The following is a 26,064-nucleotide window of genomic DNA, read 5'->3' as shown; positions in this document are numbered from 1 at the left end:
TGTGGCACTCCCACCACCCCAGCAATCGCCCTCAAAGCTCCGTCTCCATCAGGTCATTTGAGTACCTCCAGACAGCAGGGTGCAGCTGGAGTCCCTACACCCGGTTCAGGGTTGGGAACCCAGCGCCTTCACCCTCTGCAGGCTTTCTCCTCCTTTAGTTCAAGAGGGCTCTCCACCACTGCGGCCCAGCCTCCCAACTTGGAGTTCTGTCTTCTTTCCGTCCTCACCTTCTTTCGCTCCTAGACTTGCTTTGGTGTAGCAATTCACCTTCCAAACCTATAACTTTCAAAGCAGACACCCAGTAGCCCCTCTCAGGGACTTGATCCTCTCTTCTTTTAGTACCTCCCCAATTTCTTCAAGGGCTTGGCTGAGTTCAGAAACGGGGTCATGGCCTTATGAGGAAAAGAGGAAAGAGGGCTTCTTCTTTTGGAGGAGGGAAGAGATCTCCTTGAACATTAGAGAGGATGCTCAGAAGACTTTAAAAAACAAAACAAAACAAACAAACAAAAAAAAAAACCACTTAACAGTTCTTCTCACCTACATGGAATTTCAGCTTTAAATATGTGTGCTCCCACCCATAATCTCCCTGAACCTCACAGTCTGGTGTGATAAATTAGGAAAGGAGCAGTAATACCCATTTTCTGGGTAAGAAAACTGAAGCTCAGGGACCTTGAACAAAGTCCCTGGCTATACCCCAACTCCTGGTTATAGATGCAGTGGTCACTCCAAGAAGAACCCTGGGACAGTTCCACCTGTCCTCCCCACCCAGTCTCCATGCACCTGCACTCAAGCTAAGTAGAAAAGGCAGGGAAGAGCCATGGCCCTCGTTGTCTGTGCCCAAACCATCCTGGAACCCCACATCCAGGAGGCCCTACACCTCCTACATCACGGTAACTCTTGCCTCACAGGCAGTCACCCACCATTGACCTCCAGGCTGCTTTCCAGGGCCTGCCTCCTGCCTTCCTTTTCCCCAGGTCGCCTCCCGCTCACTCAAGCCCAGGATTTAGCACTGGAGGGCCATTGGTAACCTGGCCACCCCTTATGAGCTGAAGCGCAGGCAGGGCAGTAGTGCCTGCCCACTGCTGAGACTCCATGTGCCCAGTGTACCCATGTCACTTGTGTGAGGCATTCAAAGTGACCCTGAAACTCCTGATGTAGCCAGAGCATGGTATTAGTGCTGCAGGTAGAAAAATGTGAGTAAGGAGGAACTCCCTGGTCTCCCTATTCGTCCATCCTGCTTGGTGGAACCCTGAGCCCTGAGCCTTGAATGGACAGGGGCTGGGATCTCTCTCTCTCTCTCTCTCTCTCTCTCTCTCTCTCACACACACACACACACACACACACACACACACACGAAGACCCCCCAACCCCTGCACTCCTGGAAGTTTTAAATACAAGTGACCCTGCAGCCCAGCCTCCTAGGAGAGGTAAGGAGCCCTAATCTGGCCACCACACCACACTCACAGTCCAGGGCCCCTGGAGCCAGTGATTGAATACACTACTCCTGGTGCCCCTATTTGCATCTCCTAGGCGCCTGGGTAAAGGGAAGTGCATGGTGTCCGGCTTCTCTCCGGGCCTCGCTTCCTCGCCCTTCCCGGGGCGGGAAGAGGCCACAATTGGGGCCCAAGGGGACCTATGGGGGCCTGCAGCAGCCTGCGCAGGGGACCCCAAGTGAACCCCTTCCCCCAGCGGGGTCCCGAGGAGGCCCGACCCCTGCTACCCTGTGCTTAGCCGGGCTGCCGGCTGCCCGCCGGGGCTATACAACAAAGGGTGGCATTGGCGCTGCGTGGGCAGGGACCGCATTGGTTCAATATTAGTTTTTCATTCCAGTCTATTGTGCCCATCTGAGATAATATTGACTCTGAGGTGAGAGCCCACAGACGACAGGGCTTGTCTAACACTCCGCGGCAGGGCGCTCGCGGGGAAGAGAAGCAGAAATGCAGAGTTAAAGAGATTGCAAATAAAAGCTGCTAGCGCGCGGCGCGTCCCGGGGCCGCGAACCTCGGCGGGGCTGCGGCTGCGCCCAGGCCTTGCACTGAAGAACTAGGGGTCGCCACGAGTCTTGGGGTCCTGGGCCGTTCTGAGGAATTGCGCTGCGCATTCCCTTCGAAAATAGATCTCCTTTAACACCCTTCCTATCTTCCAAATGATCCTGAGGTTCCGCTTCTAGAGAATTCGAGAAAAATCAATTCCCACCGACCGTTTTAGGTTGCTAGTAAGTCAACATCGACACTGAAATATTTCCCCTTTTAAATGGTGTCACTCTTTAGTGTAACTTTTCTGTAGAACTGTCGCTCGCTCGTATTTCTCCTGCATTGATAGAGTAAACACGCATGCGGCAATTATCATTAAGCTGCTTTACACGTGACAGCACAGTTAATATCAAATTTCTAAGTGTGCATTTTGCTGTGCTTTGAATTGTCTCCCGGCAGCCCATCCACCATCCCCTAACTGCCTTTCCAACCGCAGCTTAAAAGGCCTCCAGAGGGTTCTGGGTCTTGCATTTAAAAATTCGGTTCTATTTCCAAATTGTCCCTAAATGCCTATTTTGGAAAATGGCATGTCACCTTGTTTTGTATGTCTGAGACACAACACTTAGGTTTCTGAGCCAGGGACCAAAGGCCCACCACACAGGACTTAAAGTAGCCTGCCCTCATAGTGTCATTTATAGCACTGTGACTACCCCCAGTTTGGAATCTGACCCCTGAAAGAGATAATCTGTTCCGCAGTTAACCCAATAAAGTCTTCTGGAATCTTCATCCACCTGAAAGACAGGTGGGCTTATGGGGAGCTGGGAAAGGGCAAGGAATAGAGTCACAGCATCAACACGGGGAGACAGGAGAGACAGTGGTGGCTGCTTTTCATCGTTTGCGGCACCATGTACTGAGCCAGCTCCAGGCTGGAGGAAGCTCCCGCACAGCACCTTGGATATTTCAGAAGAGGGCATTTCGTTTCACATAAACGATCTATAATGTATAGGATCTGGTTTTATTATATGCCATTTAACATATAAAATGGATCTTATGGTCTCATCCTACCGTTTTAATATATACATCTAGCTCCTTTATTATTATATTATTTATCTAACCTGTTTTATTGTACATTTATGTGTTGTACACCATTCTAGATATGCATTTGTACTATACTCTGTGTGTATGGATGTTTGTGGGGATTTATGAATGTCTTTGGGGAGCGTCTAATATCCCTTGCAAGTGCATATTTGGTCATTTTTGATGTAACTTTATAAAGTCCTAATCGAAACCATTTTGAGACCAGCTACGTCCTATAACAAATACCTTGGGGTCCAATTTCATCTCCAAGAAAAGGTAAGGAAGGAGAAACTCTGTGGTGAAGGACAGCAGGTCCCCTCTGCAAAGTGGTTTCCCAATTGACCCTTTTCTAGGGACCAAAGAGACAATATTCCAGACCCAGCCTACCTGGTCTCTGCTCACTCCTGCTGTGGCAGAGGTTTTGGTTTTGTAAAAGGAGGTTTAGAGGTTCAACTGTCCCTAAACTGATGTCATAAATTAAAAATGAACTTTGGGAGCTCAGCATACACTCACTGAGGCGTCTGGGAGAGTAGCAGAGGCCTCTCACCTTGGGTCCTGGGCTCCAGGCGACAAGCCTGAGGGAATTGCTGCTTCCTTGCGCAGCTCGCTGCCCTCCCCCACCCCAGCCGCTTACAAGTCAGATGGTCCCAGCCCCAGCCCACTTTTAATATCAATTTAAGGGCTAAGATGGGTAGGCAGTTGGGAGTTTCCCTACAAGGGCCAGAGCTAGGCAGGTCCCAGGGAAATAAAGTCAGGATTTCAGATGTGCGCAAGGTATCCCCTCTTTAAAAGACCAGAACCAGGAGAGGGACTCAGGTTAAGAAGGGCAGGGGAGGCAGAGGGTGGGCAGGGGGCAGTCAGGTAGAGCCAACTAAAGCATCAAAATGAGAATCCCACTGGGCTGCAATTGTGGCTCAGCAGTAGAGCACTTGCCTCTCAAGTGTTGGATCCTCAGCACCACATAAAAATAAAGGCATTGTGTTGTGTCCATCTATACCTAAAAAAATAACAAATAAATAAATGCTTAAATAAATAAACAAAATAAAGGTATTATGACCATCTACATCTAGAAAACTAAAAAAAAGAAGAAGAAGAAGAAGAAGAAGAAGAAGAAATGAGAATCCACTAACTTTACCCTAAAACAGGAGACTCCTTGTTCAAAGGCATAGGAGTTGAGAAGGGAAATTGGGGTGGAAGGGGTTGGGAAAGGGGGTCCCCAAAGAGGATCAGGAGGGGAAAGAGACAGTGATTAGGCACTGGGTTATTTCCTTATTTCTTAAAAATACTGCCTCCCTCCTGCCCCACCATGGGTATAGAACATTAGACTGAAACCAAAACCTGTCCAGGTTGGCGCCCCAGTTCCAGCAATACCTATTGGCATTCTGTTCAGCAAAGCCCTGGCCCAATCAGCTCCCAGGCTTGGGGGAAGGTTTTGTAGAGATGGAGGAATTCAGTCTGTGTGACCCTGCTCTGTCTCTGACAAGCTCTCAGGTATCTGCAGAGATGAGCTGGGGAGGGGGGGGGATGGAGCAGTAAGAGGAGAGAGAAAAAGATCCTGTTGTTGCTAAAACAAAACAAAAAAACACCTGGTCCCCCTTCCTTGTGATGGGGCCTCTGGGCCTGGCTGCCTGGGGAGGTGTCTGAACATGCGCAGCAGACCAAGCCTTAAGCCTTCTGGCTGAGGAGTGGATGCCGATGGCAAGGCCAACCATGTGTCTCTGCCCGCCATGGGCTTGGCCACACCTGGCCCCTCTGTAGCATTTTCTCATCCAGGTGATCCATCTGGTCCACTCACAGTGCAATGCAAAGCTGTATTCTGGTGGTGTGAGCAGCAGAGCTCCATATTTCTGCCCCTTTCTCTGAGCTCCCATGAAAAAGAGCTGCTCAGGTGTGCCAGAAAGAAGACAGAGCCTATTTCATTTCTTGCCTGCTGCCAGGGCATCTCGCATGAGAGGAAATCCATTTCTATCACTGATGGCTCCTGTCCCAGGTGCTGTGCTAAGCACCTATTACAAGGATTATCTCACTCAGTCCTCCCAGCACAATCCACAGATGCAGTCCATTGAATCCATTGAAGACTGTCCCCATTTTCCACGTGAGAAAACTGAGGCTTTGAGATGTTAAGGAATTCACCCAAGGTCAAACACACTGAGAGAGTCAGGATTCCACCCAGGGCTGCAGGATCCCAATAGCTTTCCCTGTCTTCCCCCCCTCCTCTAATTTCCTAATCAAATACCACCTTTTCCCCACTGAGGAAGCAACAGCCCACAGGGTGAGGAGCTCCTTAGTGCCCACAAAAGAAAATGATCCTAGGATACAGAGCCTGGATCTCACTTCCTCTTCAGAGCACTTATCCCCGGTCCACAAGAGACAGTGGACGGTTAGTAGGTGGAAAATGGCCCATGCTTCCCTCCAGCCACCTCCCCCACCAGCTCTGGGAGGTGGACCCCACCATTATTACCCCATGGTACAGAGACAGAAATGGGGTCAGTGGATTGCACAACTTGCCCACCACCCAGCCAGTTTGTGCCGAGCCCTGGCACCGCCCAGCGGGCCCACTTCAAGCCTCCCCACTTTGTAGATTACCACATACGGGACCATTTAGCCAACGGAGGGAGGCCTTGCGTTCTGTTGTGAAATTGTCTTCTCTTTCTCATGTTCTGAGGGTTCCTGTGACCATCACTTCAGGGTTCTAGACTTCTCTGCGTTATGCCGCTCTCCTCCTCCTTCCTTCTTCGTCTGTATCACAAGCCATTGAGGAAACAGAAGAGGGGCTGGCGCTATCTGTAGTCAGGTGGGGTTCAGAGACCCTGGTGTACAGCTGTGACCTACGGTTGTGACTTTCACTTCATTGCTATTGTCTTACAGAGACCACTAAAACTCAAATGTGGGACCAAAGGTTTAAAGTGTGTGTGTGTGTGTGTGTGTGTGTGTGTGTGTGTGTCAGTGAGTGTTTCATGATTTCATAATATTTTTCACTTAGACATTTATGATATAACTAATAATGACCAGGATTTTATCCTTAGATGGTGCTTTCTCTCCAAAAAGGTCCAAGGGAAGAATTTGAGGGAGAAGGAATTCTTTAGTCAAATGGTTCCATGTCCAAAGAGACAAACAAGAATCCAGATATGAAATGGCTTGAGAGGTTAGTGAGTTTGACATAATATGCCAAGTCCCGCCTCGGTCACCACCACCAGCAAGAGCTTACCAAGGATGGGTGTTCTCAGCCTTCAAGAAGGCCAGGGCTCCCCCATCAGGCCCCTTCTGAACCTCACTTCTTCATTTCTCCACAAGAGCCATGTCCCTCCACAAACCTTTTTCCCCTTTTTATTACAAAAATCATGTGCATATGTTTATATTATACCCGACTCTATAAAGAAGTCGGTAACAATAACCCAAATTCCTTCTACCCAGAAGCCACCACTGCCAAACATTTTAGAATGTTAACTTTGAACATTTTGGAAAAGAAAAGAAATTAGATTATGTCTGTACCTTTTCATTATTGTTGTTATTAATGATTTTTGTTATTGTTGTTCCAGTGAATAAATGAAAGGCAAGGAACAGGCTTTGTGGTCCTGTTTTTATGAGTTCAGAGCAGGCAAATCTCATCTATAGATATGACTGCATCCTGGAGAGGGGTGACTGGAGAGGGCCAGAAGGAGCCTTTCAGCCTTCCAGAGATGTTCTCTATCTTGATTTGGGTAATGGTTATAGGGGTGTTTGCAACTATAAAAACTCATTGGATTTAAGACTTTTAAAGCCTTTTACAGTATATGATCATACCTTAATAGAGAAAGATAAAGGAAGGAATCTTAGATACTGTAGTAAAAAGCCAACCGGAGAGGTGGAGAAGAAAAAGACCGAGCTCAAAGCATAGCAGGCTGAGCTAAGACAGACTGCCCACACCAAGCTCTGGGGTGAGGGAGAGCAGCAGGGCCCCTTCACTCCAGTTCTGTTAAATCCAAGGGGGCTGCATCCTTCAAAGAGTGATGCCATTTTAAGATGCTGTTGGGACCCACAATCTCCCAGATTTGCTGTTATTCCTGTGGTATGTTCATAGGGACGTCCTGTATTTCCAGCAGGGGTGAGGGTCCCTTGGAGAACCGCTAAGCTCTGTGCGGAGCTGTGAAGTGTGGCTCAGACCTAATCCCAGCTCCTGGGAGGCAGAGTCAGGAGGATGGCAACTTTGAGGCCAGCCTGGACAACTTAGTGAGATTTCACCTCAAAAATGAAAGGGGCTTTGGGCTGGGGCTCAGCGTTAGCACACTTGCCTGGCATGTGTGAAGCGCTGGGTTCGATTCTCAGCACCACATATAAATTTAAAAAAAAAAAAGTCTATCAACAGCTAATTTTTTTTTTTTTTAAATGAAAAGTGCTGGGGATCGTAGCTCAGTGGTAGAGCACTCCTTGGTTCATTGCCCAGTACTGAATGGAACAGAGAGGGTTGGGGGGTGGGGGAAGGAATCCAAACTCAGGCAGGGCAGGAAAATAGAAAACCTTAACTTTCACACAAATTCCAAAAGTTTCTTTCTAGTCATTATCTGGCATTGAGTATGTTGTCCCTCGTAAAAACCACGCTATAAAAGTTGGTTACGATTCCACCCAAAAGGCCTGTAAAAGACCTACTCATAAAAAACACAAGAATTTTAAATTTGGTAAGAATACAAGTATATTGAGTTATAGTGATTGTGTGGCATGAAAATAAAAAGAAAACTGACTAGACAGCAATATCCTTATCCCCCAAACACACCCCGGTCCGTGCCAAGCATTCTGTTGGCTTTGGGGGTTCAATAATGACAAATCCTATGATACCACTCTCAAGGAGCTCAGAGTCCGGTAGAAGAAGACCCCCCTGTAGGCACTTAAGTGCACACAGTCTCAGGTATCGCGGGAAATGTCTTCCTTTCGCTGCTATGAGGGCTTCACAGTTTCACTCCCCAGTCTCTACTGGGGTGTGTTGATTATTTTTGACTTTCAAATTATTTAAAGGGAGTAGAAATGGGCAAGTCTTGCAATTCCAAAGGGAAAAGGAAAGACGTACTAGCCCAGCAGAAGCACGGCCGGAGGCAGGTTTGACTGAGGAGCAGGCAGGCTGAAGCATCAACCCAGCACTGGGCAGAGAGGAGGTCTGTTCCTTCTACCAGCCACTGGATGGGCAGCCTGGTGGCTGCCGGAAGGCTCTTGAGAGCAGAGCATGTCAGCCTGTCCCTCAGAAGTCTAGAAGCACAGGACCAGACTTTCACGGTATTTGGGGATCATTTCTTTATCGTACCCATACCGAGCATTGACTATTTATAAGAAAACTTGCAGTTGACCCACATTTAACCAAGTTAGTCAATCATGGTTCTCTCCCTCAAGAACTAGTTGGGGAATTAGTCAGCCCCATATAATTTAATGTGATAAGTGTTCAAATATAAAATACTCAGGAAAATGGTGCTGATGTCATATTTCAATAAGTCAGGCAAATATTTCCTGCACCTCACCTCAGGAAACTCCTGTAAGTTTGCCAGGAGTCCTTTAGAGAAAACAGTAGGGTATTTTGTCATTGGTAGGTACATGACAAGTAGGGAATGGGTGGCTGACCCTGGACAGGCAGAAAGAATATACCAAGAAAGGGACAAAAGGGAACAATCACTTATTGAGTGCTTGCTGTGTATGGGGACTTTGCATGGCCAATCACAGTAACTGTCAAAAAACCCTTCGAGGGGAGGTATGTGTGTCTTTGTTTTATAAGTTAAAAAATTGGGGCTCATGGAAGTTAAGTGCATTATCCAAAGACACACAGAGAAATGACAGCACAAGGCTTTGGACCTTTGTCTTCCAACTCCTAAACCCTGACTTCAGGCCAGGATTCATCAGGAGGTCAGGGGCGATGACAGTGCAGGATCTGCCGACCTCACAAGCAGTTCTGAGCATTGAATGGTTCTAGGGAGGGAGTTGAAACACTTTGAAAAGTGTAGAATTAGACGAGCAGTAATTGCTAAAATGATTTGCAGCTTCATCTTTGTCTTGCCAGTCAATTATTCATTCAACAAACATTTCTTGTGTACATGTGCTGAGCGAGGCATGGTTATGGGCACTGGGGATAAAGCAAAACCTCTGCCCTCGTGGAGCTGATGTTCCCCCACAGGACTCTGCTGACGAGAATAAAAAGATTGATCAGCCTTGGGAGGGAGGCAGGAGCCTAAAGCAAGATGAGGCTACATGTAGTCCTTTTTTGGAATATTGAAAAATCAGAAACAACCTAAATATCCTTAATGGTGACTACTTTTTTTAAAAAAATTAGGATGTTTCCATACTATAGAAAACTATGTAGCTATTTACAAAGGTGGAAGTAGATCTCTGTAGTGTCCTGGAAAGATCTCTAAGACCTAGGAAGGGGAGAAGAAGCAAGTTCTAGAACAACACATACTATGATCCTGTTAATGTTTGAAATAAACACTGTGTGTTTGCACATTGGGTAGCTACCTGTGTACATTTAGATGTGAACTCAGAAAAGTTCTGGAAAGATACACTTTAATTGTCAGCCACTATGCTGACAATTGTGTTGCTTCCGGAAAGAAGGGAACGGGTGTGTCTGGCGTGGACTGGACACTTTTACTGACTGCAGCGTGTCCTTCTTGATTGTTTAATTGCTACTGATGATAATGCATTCCTGTATCACGGGCGTCATTAAACAAGGAGACACATGCATGTGCGTACAATTTAGTTATAGCAATATGATTATGGATGACAATTGTTACTCTTTTAATCTCCTTTAATGTTGTTTTAATATGTCTCTACAGCAATATAGACACACAGTTGGGAAGGTGCCAAAACATAAAAGGTGGAATTAAAACGTGGAGTCCTGGCTTGGAAATCTTGCCTCTCCCCACCCCGCCTGCAGTTTATAGTGAAACCTTGTTTAAGAGCATCATGGGCTGCTCTACAGAAACGCTTGCTCTCCCAGTTCTGGGCACATATAATTATTTCACCGTTAAGTAGCCTCAAGGATCCTTGCTATAGATGTGAGGTCATAGGAGAGCATCAGGCCTCTCCCCTTGGTGATAGAGATTCTGGGATAATTGGTGTGGGGGTTCTAGTACATGTAGGTGGCTCCCAACAGGGTCCCTCTGATTCCCGAAACAAGCCAAGGCAACTGGCCTTGCTTTGACTGATCTGATCTCGGAAAACCAGCTCACGCCTCCTACCCGGATCTGTCCTGGTTCCCTCTGGACCCTTGATGGAGTCGTCCATGTCCAGGTCTCCAAGCAAGGGAGTTGGCGGTGTGGCCTACACTGTGGCTCCTGTCCTGGGCTTCTGATTTCTGTTACGGCAACCCGTGGCAGGAGCTCACTGTCATTCTTTCATTCATGTGCCCCTGGGGATCGGAGCAAGAGGCAAGGTCCCTGTCCCTAAGAGGCTGCTCATGGCCAAAGCAAATAACTAGAGGTGTCAAAGCTGGTGAAACCAATAGACAGATGGATTCAGAGCAGACCGTGGGCCCCTCCTCCACTTCCCCACCATGTCTCCCTCTGGATCTCCCCGGCAACACTGGCTGCTGGTCCTCTAGCCTCTCACTTCTCAAAATAAAATCGATAGAGCCCCTCACCTAGCCAGGTGGCTTCAGGACCTAGTGACGACCTCACACCCATGTCACAGTACGGGAGAAGACTCTCAGGTGGGGGCAAGGATGGCTTAACGTCAGGGTGAGCTCTCGGATGACTGAGATGGACTCAGAGTTCCTCTGGTCATTCCGCTGATTCAGCAACCTTGTTGAGCATCCGCTGTATTCCAAGCACTTGGCCAGATTGTGGGAGTGCAGGTGTGAATCAACCACAGGTCAGGCTTAGCAACCAGGGCGTTGGTGGGCAGAAGCACCCACAGGCTGAGGGTGGGTGTTGTTGACCCAGAAGAGAAGATAGAAGGCCATGTGGCAGGAGCAGAAGAGCCGCCCCGGCTGACCCCCTCCTCTCATTCTTTGTCCACAGGTCCCGGCTCTGCCACCAGGCAGATGGCTCAACCTCCTCCTGTGCCTCAGTTTCTCCTTCTCTAAATGGAATAGTAACAGTTACGCTTGTTCTTCCCTGAGATAAATGATCCTCAAGGTCAGCTGAGGAAGTGGGTGGGTAAGTGAATGACAAGGCACTTTAAACATAAGCTGATATTATGTCCCCGAAGAGTTGTGTCTGCCTGCTGCCTCCCCTTCCTACGTCTCCTTCATACCTAGCCCCTCCCCCCCCAGACCCTTCCTGTCAGCGGAGTGAGGTTTCCCAGTGTGGTGACTGCAGGAGCAGCCTGGGGTTGGGGGTGAATCCCTGGCCCGGTCCCTTCTTGTGGGTTGCAGGGGTCCCTCCAGAGCCCATCGACACCAGCAGGAGGCACGTGGGCAGCTGGCACCACTGCTCAGCAGGGTCTGAGCAGCCCAGTCACCACTGAGACTGCAGCCCACCCCTCCACAGGGCTCACTAAACTCCTGCCTTGGCATGTGCTCCTCCCAGCTGCCTGTGCCTGGGGTCTGGGGTGTTCTGCAAGCTGACAGGTGGCCGCCAGTGGCAAATTTGGGGGCATTGTGGCCCCCTTTGGCTAAGAGGCTATGCCGCGGTCCTGTGGGCCCCTCAGTAAGAAGAGGGGACTCTGCAGGAGCACCAGCCACCTGGGCATCCGGAGACCCAGCTCCTTCTGGTCCTCACCAGCTGTCGACTTTGGGCAAGTCACCCCACCTCAACGGGCAGATTTTGTCAGGTGTGTGCTGGTTTTATTATAAAAGCATGATGATCTTGAAAATCTATGACAGGGGCTGGGGATATGGCTCAAGCCATAACGCACTCGCCTGGCATGCGTGGGGCACTGGTTTCCATCCTCAGCACCACATAAAAATAAAATAAAGATGTTGTGTCCACCGAAAACTAAAAAAATCAATATTTAAAAATTCTCTCTCTCTCTCTCTCTCTCTCTCTCTTCTCTCCTCTCTCCTCTCTCTTTCTCTTAAAAAAAAAAAAAACTATGACAAAAAAGAATGTCAAAAATCTACTACAGAATTATCCAAACACACAAATAGTCCATCTGCTTCTTAAAGAGATATTGGGCCAGGCAGGGTGGTGCAGACCTGTAATCCCAGGGGCTCAGGAGGAGGAAGCAGGAGGATCACAAGTTCAAAGCCAGCCTCAGCAACCTAGAAAGGCCTTAAGCAACTTAGTGAAATCCTGTCTCAAAATAAAACATTTAAAAAGGGGGCTGGGGGTATGGCTCAGTGGTTAACCACCCCTGGGTTCAATCCCTGGTGCCAAGAAAAAAAAAGAGAGAGAGATAGACAGAGAAAGAGAAGAGACAAAGAGAGAGACACACACACGGAGAGAGAGATTGGGGCAGCAAAGATCCATTGCTCTCTGGCTTTACTTGTCAATATCTCTCAGACTTTGCCTCCACCAGGGTACGGTTCTGGCTCAGTCATTCAACCACCTTGTACCACCAGAGCTCTGCCAGACCATCTGGTGAGTCCTTACAGGATCAATTCCATGGGATGAAATTACTGCATCAAAAGTTTTTCTCTGAGCCCTAAGTATATTGACTATTGTTCCTTTTTAAAATTAACAGTGGTAAGTGAAAATAACATTTTTTCTGTTCAATATTTATTTGATTATTAGTGTGCTTAGTGATTATTTGTATTTCTTCTTCTGTAAAAAGCTTGCTTGTGTCTTTCCAATACTTCGATTGAAACGATGATCTTTTACTGTTTTTTGTTTGTTTGTTTGTTTGTGGTACCGGGGATCAAACCCATGACCTTGTGCATATGATGGTCTTCTTCTTGTCTTAGAACAGCACTTTATATAGCAAAGACCCTCATCTATTGCTTGCATTTCCTTCCTAATTTACTCTTTAATTATATTTAAATATTTTTGCAGGTAGTATTGTTAATTTTTTCCTTCATGCATTCTGAGATTTGTCCTTTTTCAAGAAAGGTCTTTCTCATCCTCAAATATGAAATGATTATTCTTTAGCCCCCTTTATAACTTTTATAATTTTTAACAATGTATCTGATAACATTTGGCATTTTTTCCTGTGAATGTGACATGAAGTAAAAACAAAACGAAACTCTATTTTCCTCCAAATGAGTAACTAATTATTTCAAAATCATTTATGGAATAATTGAGTCTTTCTCAATTGAAAAGAAATTAAATCTTTATAAAATGCTAGGTGCCCATGTTTTATTCCATTAATCTAGTTTATTCTATTCTGCGTTCTATTTTACTCATTATTTGTTTGGTATCCCTAGATTATCTACTGCTTAATTACTCTCACTTCGTAATATCTTTTAAAACCAAGAGGGTAAACTTCCTCCTTCTCATTTTTTTTTCTTGAAAAAAAAAAAGTTATTTTTATGTATCTGCTCTGAGATAATGTCTAGAATCTACTTGCCAGCTATCTTAATCAGAAACTTCCCTGAAATTGTCTAAAATTTATAAACAAATTTGGGAGAGAATTGAAACCTTCACAATATTTGGTTTCCTAACCAGAAACAGTAATTTGTTTAGAGTTTCTTTGATATGTTTCATTATTCGGTTCTAAATAGGTCTTAGATGCGTCTTGCATGAATGAGTCATTGTATTTTCGGTTTTGTGAATGATTTAGGCTTTGGTTTTGCTATTGGGAATGGAGTAATTTTCCATTTTGTATTTCTGAGTTCTTATTATTGTATGAGAAAACCATTTAGTTTGTGTCTGGGAATCCTTGCAAGCTCTCTTGATTATTTCTACTAAGTAACCAGTTGCATCTCAGATTTTCCATTGAAACTGATTTACTTGTTACCCAAGTAAAGCATGTCTTATGTAGAAAATGCAAACATTCAGAAGGAAAGAAATGAAAGATTGCTTATAAAACCTACTCTTCACAGTCACTTCTAACATTCATTTTTGTCCTTCATCAAAATCTGTATGTATACACATATGTACTATAAAAGACAATCATAATATATACAACATTTTACATCTAACTTCTGCAGGAAACCTACATAAGTTTTTCAAAGAGCATTATAACATGCATAATATTTATAACCCACTTTTGCTACTTAATACAATGCTTTAAAGGTTTTTCCACATTCTTCTTCTACATTATCATTTTAATTTTTGGCTGCAGTAAATGTTTGAATTTATTTAAGCAGTCCCCCAGCCTCAGACATTTAGGTTGAGTCTATCCCGTATTACTATCTATTATTATTACAAATAGTTCTATAGTAAACAATTTATTGGCTAAATCTTGGTGACTATTTGTGACTGTATCTCCTAAAGAATTTCTAGAACCAGATATGAAGCAATCCAAGACTTTTGTGACAAATTGGCACCCTTCTCCCCTTCCCTCCCACTTGCTGCAGTAAACGTGACACCACAGGTATTTTTTAGGTTCTGACAACATCGTTACAGTGGTGACGGAGCATTGTCTGCCACCAGTCCCCTGGAGGACCCTGTCAGTCCCTTCTGCTGCCTAGACAAACCCCAGAGTTCCTGACTCCCAGACAGAGGAGTTCCCTTCCATGTCGGGGATTCTCAGCCCTGTGCTCCATCATCTAGGGTGGAACTAGAATGGTTAACTCAACCTTGATCCTTTGCCCCTTGCAGCAGAAGGGCAGGGCCTCCAGGAGGTGTTCACCACTGTAAGAGGTCACTACTTACACGTGGCAGAGGATCCATTTGGGCTTTCAATAAAAACACCCTTTCCCTGTCACTTTTTATCACCAGAAAGGATGTCACGCTGTTCCCCCCATCAGGTGTTCCCCTGGCTCGACACTCCTCATTCAGAAGAACTTCGAGCAAGGGGACACGTTTTCCCAAACAGCAAATGATTACAAACACATCTGCGTTGACAAGTCAAAACTTATATCCTTCTATGGTGTTTTCGCTCTTTTGAAAATGTTAATAAAAACTTAATGTGGAAAAAAAACAACTTTTTCCAAATATGTGTACCAATGGGCCCCAGGCAACTCAGACTTTCTTATAAAATAAAGTAGGTCACTCACATCCATCATGTCCTCTTAGCACATTTTTTCCAAATTAGGAATTCTCCATCCATCATCCCACGTTAGGGCATCCCTTTTCCAAACATTTCCCTTTAATACACTCTTTAACATGATAAGCAAATCTAATAGAATATATTAGTGTCACTTCCCGGTGATGGAGTGTTTCCTCCTGTTGCAATCCTTTGTGAGCTCGGGGAAACCTTTCTACCAGCTCGCTGGCTCTCTCCAACAGCAATCGCTTTTGACATAGGACGATGATCCTATCGCAGCTAAGACACACGGTGTTAGCCTGCCAGAAACTGTTTCTGTTGCTCCCACCTCTGTGTCCTATATGTAGAAACTCAAATGACCCGTGTGTCCCAAAACAAAGTAATGAATCCAGATTCTGTCCATGAGGGGAGCGTTTAAATTTAGCCCGCCGGCTCAGTGATGCATGAACACATACTATCCTGTATAGATCAAAAGCTTGCACTGGGCTTCATTTTAAGCCACATTGCCTGCAGAACCCTCCACATCTCCTAGATCAGGCTGAAAGGAGGGATCCTTGCTTCCTGAGCCTGTGATTCTCCAAAAGCAGCTGCTGTCTTTTGCAAGTGCTTGGGATCTCTGGTGAGAGGCATCCTCTGTAAGAACCCACTTGAGATAAACCCATGTGACAATACTCACCTAGCAAGAACTGGGCGTTTGTTTCCACTTGGATCTCTGGCTCTCCGGCTCATGTGTTCAGTGTTAGCACTTGAGTTTCTGGAGGGACTTTTTTTTTTTGCTTGGACCAAGTTTTGGAATAAAACATTTGAGAAAGTTGGGGATGGGAGAGGTTTGTAGAGCGCCCAGGAATTCAGCTGTTTCAGGCTTCTAGCCACCCAACAGGAAACATCTGAGTGGAACAGGGAAGGTTTAGGCTGTTTTCTGGATTTTTTGTTTATGGGGCCTTTTATCTGGACATGTGGGGTGGTGGGGACATTGGCTTGGATTGCCCAGTCCATGGGGCACGTCCTTCTCATCTTGGGGAGGGAGGACTCTGTCCAGCCGCAGCATTCGCACACCACGTGGGCAACGGTTATTGCCCATATTGACCAAGGTGGCATGTCCTAAGCAACATCCTCATCACTCATTCACAAAAATCAACTGTTCCGGGGGCAGCAGAAGACACAAAAGTGAGGCACAGTTCCTGCCCGGAAGCAGCTTGAAGTCAGGCTTGATATCAGGAAGACGGTGAGAAGGAAAAGGCAAAAATGCCCAGAGAGTTCCGAGAAGAGGGGGCGGCCAGGTTGGGGTGGCTGTGATGGGGTCTGGGGGGACATGGAGTGCGAGCCCAGCTGTGAGAGTGGCTAGGTCCGACATGCAAGGACAGGGGAAGATACACGGCCAGACACGGAGGCCGGCACGGGAAGCATGAAGGATGGGGCACATGGCCAGCCCTTCAGGACCAGGGCGGGTGGGCTGCCCAAAGACAGGGGGAGCAGGAGTCCCGGAGGGGAGGGGGAGGCACCAGTGGGAAGGACCCCGAATGCCAGGTGAAGAAGCACCTCTGTGCCCACACTCCCAGACTACTCAGTGACATCAAAGTCACTGTTGAGGGTGACAATATCATGTCGGTGCATCGGAACTCCTGGATCTTGTTTTGCACTTCTCCTCCTACACGTAGGCAAACGCAGTGGCAACCGAGGGTTTTCCTTGCCGCAGTTCGCAATGTTGTCCTGGAAATTCCAGCAGGATTCAAAGCCATCGCTCACAGAGGTTTGGGACTCTCTCAAGTTCCAGTGTTTTCCAGGAGTTGATTAAAATCTGTAGAGGCTGCCACTTTCCTTTCTGCCTGTGGCCCCAGAGGGCACGAGGCAGGGCAAGATTTCAGGTGCTTTGATAGACTCATTTGTTCAGCAAATGTTTATTGAACAACTAGTATGTGGCTAGCCTGGCTCTAGGTGTTGGATGAACCAAACAGAGAAGGAAAAGGCCTCCCCAGGGTTTACTGACTCGTGAGAAAGACCAAAAGTGACCAAGATCATCCCAGAGGAATGTGAGGGGAAGACAGGAGGCCGGCAGAGTGAGGGGACAGAGGGACAGGAGGCAGGAGCAGGAGAACCATGCCAGAGGAGTTAGTCAGAGAGGCTGAGGATGAAGGCGAGAGGAGCCAGGCAGAGGGGAGCTGGGAGACGCTCCCCACGCAGAGCCGGGCAAGGGCAGGTGCAGGTGAGTCGGGAAAGGGAAGCCCAGGAACGTGGGCCAGCAGGAGCCCCCCTGGGACTGGAGGGGCAATGGGAGACCCCAGCAGGACTTTCGGCAGGGCAGTGACTGAGCCCTGAACATGGGGGTCCCGACTTTTAGGGCCACTGTTATTCACCATCTGCTCCTGCCTCCCCGTCTCCGACTTCCCCGCAAAGTCAAAGCGAATGCTGAGAGGACATCAGCTTTTATTTTTACTGCAATCTTTGTACCCAAACCACCGTAGCATTTTTAATAACAAACTGGCAGCGAGTCAGACATCTGTACTTGAAAAAAACAAAAAAAAAAAAAACTACTCCCAAGCCAAGTATTTCTAAATGTTTTATATTTACTTGTAACATTAGAATAACCATGAGGTTGCTTTTTGCATAATCGGAACCATTCTCATTAGGGTCCGACAGATCTCGTCCTGCGTGGGCTTGGGAGGTTTTCATTATGGCAGTGACATTGATCTGACGGAGTGAATCTCTCCTTGAACATTTGTGGAAAAAGAGGAGAAGTTGAGAGAAGCCAGGGCAAGCTGGGAACCTGAGAAGTCTGGAAAGATAACCATCAGTTTTGCACAGGGGGTGCCATGAAAGGAGCCCAGGCTTTGAAGTCCAGCAGAGCTGGGCTAAAAAGTCCAGCTGGGCAACCTTGGGAAGATCACTTAACTTCTCTGAGCTTGAGATCACCCATGGGCAAAATGGGGATGGCAATAGAACCTACTTTGGGGAGTGGTGATGAGATCTAAGGGAGGTCACCCGGGCAAAGTTAGTATTTAGCATCCAAGATTGAGACACCATCCCCAGAAACTCTAATCTTTTTCTAAAGTTAGATTGTAAGATCTGACAAATAAAAACAGGACATCCAGTTAAATTTGAACTTTAGATAAATAATGAATCGTTATTTAGTATGATTATGTCCCATGTGATATTTGGGATATACTTCAAGTAAAGGAGTATGTATTTTTTATCTGAAATTTATATTTGATCGGGCATCCTGTAGTTTGTCTGGAAGCCCTGTTGTAAAAGTTAAATTGTCCTGAGAATGAAAAGAGACCCAGTCCAGTCCTGCTACACTAACTGGGCACCTGTGTCAGAGGGGAGTTTAATGTCCTCGTACAGACTATTCCTAGAATAGAGCTGGCATATAGTAGGTGCTCAGTAAAAAAATGTGTAGACTAAGCAGCTAAGAGACTGTAAGAATTTGTCATGAGACAGTTGGATTTGGTAAGTATCTATATTTCACATGTGCCCTTTGGATTGAGCATCTCCTCTGCCTAAAGAGGGCAGAAGATGAAACCTCAAGCCCCACTTTCCACTGCAAGAAGAAACAGAATCAAGGAAGAGGGCAGCTCCTGTGCTCGGGTCTTCTCCCTTAGCCACCTGCAGCCAACATGCAACCATGGAGCAGGCCTGGGCAGTTCCCATCACAGCCCGGACTCCCTTCCACAGCTCCCCAAACACCTCGGGCTGCAGGAATATTTCCCCCCAACTAATTTCATGTTTTATTTATTTAAAAAGAAGATAAAACCCCCAAGTGCAGATCCCACTCTTCTTCCTCCCACTGGCTCCAGGAGACAGGTGGGTGGCTGCAGGAGGTGGGGGGCTGCCGCTGAGAGAAGCCTCCGCCACCCTGGGGAGGTGAGATCCAAAGCCTCCAGATCCCAGGGAACTGGAGCGAGCGCCCAGGACTTCCCCAGGAACCCGGGCTGGGCTCGTAAAGAAAGGATCCTGACATCAAGAAAAGCACCGGCCAGTAAATTCCTACTTAGTTCATTTTCTAAGACTTCTGAATGTGTTTTGAATTTTCTCTAAATTAAGATAATCATAAAAGGTTAAGATATTTAAACAGAGCGCCACCTGATCCCGGGGTTTGATTTGTATGCTTAATTAGTTCCCGAACATATGGTTCAGAGCTTCTTATAAAAACAGGGTAATGACTCGAGGTATATTTGGGTATTAGATTGAACGATGTTAAAGGGACATTCAGACCCATCTCAAAGCCCTTAACCTGCCCTTGATCTGTGCTGGGAGCTTTTGCTGACATCTGTTTCAAAGAGATATCAAAAAAAAAAAAAAAAAACTTTCTATGGCCTCATGATAAAACAGAACTCCATACAGTGATGGATATCAGGCATTCAGACACTCAGGTTCGGCATCGCCTGAGGAACGTGTGGAGGAATACCCTGGGGGTGGGCCCGGGGCTCCTGCAGAGCAGACACCCTGAGAATGACCCAGTGCTATGCCCCACCCAGAACCCAGAGGGAATGCAGGGGTCACAGATGTCCCCAGGGCCCTTTGTTCTTTGTACTTCAGTCCCTGATAATGTATCAGGGCTCCTGTGTGTGGAACACGATTCAGGGCACCCAGAGTCACCTCCCCAGCCCGTCCCCCCACCCCACCCCAGGAAGGCACTTTAGGAGACTGACTCCCCAGCAGGATAATGACTCACCCCCACTCCCTGGGCTGGTGTGGGACACACCCCACACACATGTTCCTGTGTCCCCAAGGGAGATGTGCGCTCCTGGGTGTGTGTGTGTGTGTGTGTGTGTGTGTGTGTGTACTTGGTCACCGTATCACAGCGTCCCTGACGGCCAATCAAGTTTCTGCCCCTGGGTCCCTCTCCTATAGGCACTCTGGGTCCGCTGTGTGTGAACATTTGGGTCACACATTGGAACTGGCTACCTGACAGATATGGAGGGTCATACAGACCTGGGGGGCAGTCTGCCACCCCACCCCCACCTTTGGTTCTTCCCAGCTCCCTTGCTCATCCTTTTAGCAGCCCCACCCCTTCATCACCTGCCGTGAGGTGAGGAGGGCCAGGTGCTGTGGGAAGGGAAGCGCTGGCCAGTGTGGCCCTGACCCCCAGGAGCCCCCCATCAAAGGAGGGAGCCGGGCAGACACAGGAGGTGTGTTTGGAAATGGGGGGGGGCTCAGTACAGGAAGGGAGCACTTCTGGTGGAGGACATTGGGCGACTTCTTCGGAGCTCTGAATGATATCCCCACCTGGAAGGTGGCACCTGAGGGTCACAAGGCACTCCCAGGGAGGGAACATTGTGGCCCAAGGTCTCAAGAAAGGAAGCCACTGTATGATCCAGAAACAGGGATTCGCTTTCCAGATTCCAAACAGCACCCTCAGCTCCACTCAGTGGATCCTCAAGCACCCCGTGAAGTCGACAAGGCAGGTATCATCTTCTCCATTTTATAAATCAGAAAACCAAGGGACAGAGACGTCATGTGCATGTGCCAAGGCTTCACAGCTCAGGTGCAGTAGAACCCTATTTCAAGCGCTGGCTTGGACTTCCCAGGCCCCCAGAAGGCTGAGATGTTAAGACAAAGGTCAGTTTACTGAGGGTCTTCAATAAAGACTGGGGAGGTGGCTATTTCCTCTGCAGTCCCTGAGATCCACGGAGGACTCTGAGCAGATCTGCAAGCTTCATGGGTCCGTTGCAAACAAGAGAAGCTGGAGCCTAAAGAGGGTGGGGGATTGGACAGGGATGAAGGAAGCAGGTGCTCAGCCTCTGAGGCTGGCAGAGCCCACCTGGGCCAAGGGCCAGCGGGGGAAGAGAGGACACGGGAAAGGGGGAGGTAGAGTCCCAGCATGCAGAGGGCTCCGAGAATCACAGCAGTTCTGTCCTGAGGGCTGGCTCTGATCCCTCCCAAAGCCCACGGAGGCATGAAACACAGCCCGGCCTTGCGCAGTCGCCGGGAGCCGGGTGCCTGCACTGTACTACTGCGATTCCAATCAAGTGGCCGCTCTTATCTCCATTTTAAAGATCAGCAAACTGAGGCACAACGTGGCTTTATGAGCTTGATCATGGTTTCCGGGGAAGAAATGGCATAAACTGGCCCGTGACCAGCTCTTCCCACCCAGAGCTGAAACTCCTGACCCCTGGTGACCCGATGGCCATCCCAGTGGGTCACCTGGCTGCCCCTGGCTGCAGAAGCCTCCCCCCATCTCACCAAAAGCTATCTTTTTCTTTCGTCCCCGCCCCCCTGGGCCCCAGAGGGGTCCCGTGGCGACAGCGCAGCAAGCAGGAGGCCAGATCTGGACTATGATAGAGACGGGAGAGTCGGGAGCTGGAGACCCCTGTCCTGAGGCGTCGCAGCAGGAGACCTCCGAGCCCGGCCAAGCCAAGTGGGGCGGAGATCAAAGCCAGCGGGACCAGAGCAACGAGGAACAGAAGTGCAGGGAGCGGGCTGTGCCACATCCCGTGGCTGTGCTGAGGGCGGGGCCTCTCTGGAGGTCCAGGACACAGGACCTGGGCGGTCGGGCGAGGCCTGGGGCTCCAGCCAGGACCTCCCCATCCTGTGCCAGGGCCTGGGGGCCAAAGACACAGGGTTGAGAAGGCGCCTGGGAGTGAATGGCTTCCACCTCGCAGCCCAGCCGCCTGCCTCTCCACCCAGGAGACCCCCGTGCCCCGCCCTGCGCAGCCCCCTGAACCCTGGCTCCCTGGCTTTGCTGCCTCCCCTTACTGTGTGGGTGTGGGTCTCCCTGCTGGCTCTGAGCCAGCAGCATCCACACTGTAGGACTTCCAGAAGTGCTTGGGACCTCCCTGATGGAGACACATACCCTCTGTATGTCCCTAGAAGCACTCAGTGGGGACATCTCCTGGAGGCAGGTACACAGCCTGGGAAGGGCACCATCCAGGGAGCCCAGGTCCAGGGTTCCGTCCTGGCTTTGCCACGGACCTCCTGAGAAATGCAAGACAGACTGCAGCACCTCAGGGTACCCATCTAGAGCCCTAAAGAAAAGCCAGTTGGGGAGCTGCGGTTGTGGCTCAGTGGTAGAGTGCTTGCCTAGCACGTGTGAAGTCCTGGGTTTGATCCTCAGCACCACATAAAAGTAAATATATAAAATAAAGGTATTGAGTCCAACTACAACTAAATAATAAATATCAAAAAAAAAAAAAGAAAAGCCAGTTGGTCCCCGCAGGACCCACCACTCTGACCTGCCATGTCTAAGCATAAATCCAGACCCTGATTCCTCACTTGTCCCTTGAGAGATGATCATTTGCAGGAAATCCTCAACTGCTTGCTGGTCACCTCTTGGTCAGTCGTAGCTTTGGGGTCACCTCCTCCAGGCAGCCTTCCTTGACCACCTGCTCCAGCAGCTCCCTCCTGTCTCCCTGGGAGTCTGCCATGGCACCCTGTTTGTTGCCTCCATCTGATCTTTTCCCATTTGGATCTTTTTCCATAAGGCTGGTAGTTGTTACTCCTGATAGGATATAAATTTCCAAACAGCAGGGAATCTGTCCAAGGTTTCAGATGCTCCTTGCTCTGTCTCTAGAGCCCAGGATAGGGCCATAAGGTGTGGGTATATTAAAATACACCAAACCAGAACCCTATTGTGGGACATTTATATTGGTACCCTTTATTAAGTGCCTAAGAAGATCATGTTTTTGTCCCCATGGACTGTCTTTCTCCTGTAGTGATTGCATCAGCTCCAAGGGAGCAGGGACCTTCCTGTGTATCACTGTTCCGAGCACCAAGCACAGAGTTTGGCACAGGTGCTATCAAAGGTGTTTTATAAATCAAGTGCAAGGGCTTTCCTTTCCCCGAGATCCCTTTGTTTCTTCCTACAGTGGGTTTTGCAGTTTGAAAGTGTCTATCTGCTGAGCGTTCATCGTGTACTAACTGCTTTGCTATTGCAAGAAGTTAATTCTGGCTGCAGTGCTGCCATCTGGGCAGCTCTGCCCCCCCCCCCCCCCCCAGGAGAATGAGCAACGCTGTGTGCAGCTGATATCATTTCAGATCACTGCAAAGGAATGTGACGTGCCCAGAAGCCCGAGTGACCCGGCTGGGAGTAGCTCCACCATCTCCATTAGATTCAGAAATTGGAAAAAAATGCTCAAGAATCTACAGAACAATCTCAACCACCCTGCAGCCAGGTCTGGTACATCCTTAGCTGGAAGTTCAGGATCAAAGCTGGTGCCTTCTGGAGAATCTGTCCTCCATCCCTCCCCTCGCTACTGGGAGGCATTGGCCATCCTTGGTGTTCCTAGACTGGTAGCACCTTCGTTCCCCTCTCTGCCTCCCTTGTCACGTGGCATGTCCCTCTGTGTCTCTGTGTGTCTTTGCTTCCAAACTCCCTTCCCTTAGAAGGGCCTGATCATTGGATTAGGGGCCATCCTAAGGATCACATCGTAACTAGATCACATCTTCAAAAGTCCTATCTCTACACCAGGTCACATTTGCAGATTCTGGAGGACAGGATTTGGGAGGAGAATCTGGTGGCTGCAACAGCCAGTGTGTGCTTCCAGCTGAGATTCTAGAACCTAAGACCCTTGGGACAGAAGGAGCAAGTCCCAGCCTACAGCAGACAGGTCTGGCTCCCCTGACCACTGGTGAGATTCAGTCCACTGCCATAGACGCTGAAGAGTTTAGCTTGAAGGACACCCAGAGGTGGCACCCATGTCTTCCCATTTTATAGCCCAAAACACCGGATTCCAGGGAAGTCCTTTTCCTGAGTCCTGCAGTCAGTGAGCGTCAGAGTCGGGTCCAATCAGCCTTGATTCTCAGGTGCCCTTTGTAACAGTGCTGTTTGTCGTAAGCACTTCATCCTTAACAGGGTGGTGGAAGGCAGGGAGCAGGGAGACATGGATTCCTCCCAAGTCTGCACCAGCCTCCCATCAAAGACGCCCCAAGTTTTAAAAAATAATCATGTTATTATGTGATGTAGATGTGTTTGCAACCTCATGAGAAGAGAGAACGAAAGCACCTTAGAAAACTGCAAATTTCTTGTTATTGTCACCCAGGACCTAGGCTGATTTGTAGGCTGGATTTGCGGGTGTTACCACTTCCTTATGTGACTCCCCCACTCTCCAACAGGATTGTCCCCCAGACACCAGCCACATGAACTCTGGAGTCTAACAGGATGATGATGACGTCCCTTCTGCCTCCCTAGTGCCTAGGGTGTGCCGAGTGCTCCCGTGAACTATCTCATCAGGAACTTCTTTCCCTTCTAGAACATGGGGATACGGAGGCCGGGCTTGGCACCCCCCAGGCCTGTCTCATGAGTTTTTCCTTCTGAGGGTCTCTAGGTGAGACAAGCACTCTCCAGTTATCAGTTTCTACCACCCTGTTACTGTCAAAAGAAGATCTTGGTTTCATCTTAAAATGGCTTTATTCAGATTGCCACAGAGTACACCGTCCATCCAGTTAGGGTGTCAACAGATGCTCTTCAGTAGTGAACTGGATACTGGCACCCCCCACCATGGTCAACTTTAGAACACTTCTGTCACCTCAGAGGGAAGCCCCCTGCTGTTAGCTGTCACCTCCCCCACCAGCCCTAAGTGACCACTGATCTGCTTTGTAGCTCTGTGAAGTTGCCTGTTGTAGATCTTTCATCTGAATGGAACTGGACAATATGTGGCCCTTTCATTTAATGTAATGCTTTCTAGATGCGTCACCTTAGAGGACGTGTGGATACTTCACTGGGTGAATAAAATCTCACTGTATGAATATTCCACCTTCTGTGTCCACTTGTCCTCGGTGGGCACTGGGAAGATGATATGTTCTTGATGCTATGTGTCAGTCCCTGTTCTAAGTGCTTCATCTCATTTAATCCTCACAACAACCTTAGGAGATAGGTGCTATGGTTACCCCGATTTTACCAAGAAGGACACTGAAGCACAGAGAGGTTCTCTGGTTTGCCCAAGGTCACATAGCTAGTGAATATCGGCCTAGCTCCGGAGTTTGATTGTGACTCCCAGTTGGCAGGGACGACTCATCCACCCTTAAGTCCACTCCTTATCCCCAAGTGGAATTCAAAATGGCCCAAGGGCCTCTCTTCATCAACCTCCCCTGCAATCTGGCTCCTTCTTTGAGCGATCCAATCACCCCCTCAGTCAGGAACATTCTAGAAAAAACACTCCTGCTATCGAGACAAACATCTTTAGTCAACACATGAGGTTTGATCTACAAAACCCTTTAAGGGGTATTATTGATCCCTGTAAAGTCCTTCATTCTTTAGGACCTCACTAACTCAATATTTGTGCTCCTTTAGAGAGACTGTGCGGAGCTAGTGTGGGATCTGGTTAGTAAACTTTTCTTCATAAAAAGCAGAAATTCAGAGTATAAACAAGATTGTAGAAATCAGGCTTAAACAAAGTGTTTCCCAGCCTCCTCAGAGATGGCAACCTGCGCTCCCAGGCACTGTGAGGACGGTCCCCCCCACTCACATCCAGGCTTCAAGCAGGTCCGTCCCCTCCCCCACCCCAGGCAACCTGGACAGTGAGCTGACCACCTATGCCTTCGTTGCAATGTGCTGTTTCAGACTCACCCTCTGGCTCGCGGGACCAGAGCTCTGGCTCACAGTGTCCCTTCCCCTGTGGACAGGCTTTATTCCTGCCAATCAGACATTCAGGGAGCGAGCCTCAAGTCCCCCGAGCGGCCCCAGGCTGAGGAGCAGTTACCGTCAGGCGGGGTCAGCAGGACAGGGGCTGCAGAGGGGAATCTGGACGTGGAGACTCCCTCTTCCTTTCTCAGAACCCTGTTGTTCTTTCCACGGAGAGAGGCTGCCTCGCAGAAAAAGCAGCCGCAGCTAGACAAGCCCTCAATACCTTAAGCCTATTGAGTCTCGGTTGCCTTTGATCCTGGCATTTCCTGTGGTCAGGCCAGTGAGGAGTGGGGAGTGTCTGCTGACCCCAGAGTTTCCCTCAGTGAAAAACTGCATTGCTTTCTAGACTCTTGGACCCTGGGCTGTAACATGTCATGGGCTCAAGCCGCCCCACCCCATCTTGGTTTGGGGTTAATTACTTTAAAATAACAAAGAGACCTTCAGTCTTCTGCCTTCTTCCCTGGGAAAGAT

The 26,064-nt window shown here is 48.4% G+C and overlaps 1 long non-coding RNA gene across 8 annotated transcripts in view; it reads left to right on the top strand.

The window, feature by feature from the left end:
* The window catches only part of LOC143380950 (uncharacterized), a 45,660-nt gene that overhangs the window by 6,021 nt on the left and 13,575 nt on the right, over positions 1–26,064 (top strand). The window contains exons 2-4 of one of the 8 annotated variants that reach the window (XR_013088770.1): positions 11,021–11,158; positions 11,377–11,774; positions 12,048–15,238. This is a non-coding gene — a long non-coding RNA (uncharacterized LOC143380950). Of the gene's footprint in view, positions 1–11,020; positions 11,775–12,047; positions 15,239–26,064 lie in introns of those variants that run through there. The other 7 variants (XR_013088765.1, XR_013088767.1, XR_013088769.1 and 4 more) reach the window with 7 other exon arrangements.

This window comes from Callospermophilus lateralis, chromosome 15 (assembly GCF_048772815.1).
Source record: "Callospermophilus lateralis isolate mCalLat2 chromosome 15, mCalLat2.hap1, whole genome shotgun sequence".
In the NCBI taxonomy this organism is placed as follows: Eukaryota; Metazoa; Chordata; class Mammalia; order Rodentia; family Sciuridae; genus Callospermophilus; species Callospermophilus lateralis.
Note: the sequence above shows the minus strand (reverse complement) of the source record. Positions and strands in the feature narration are given on the sequence as shown.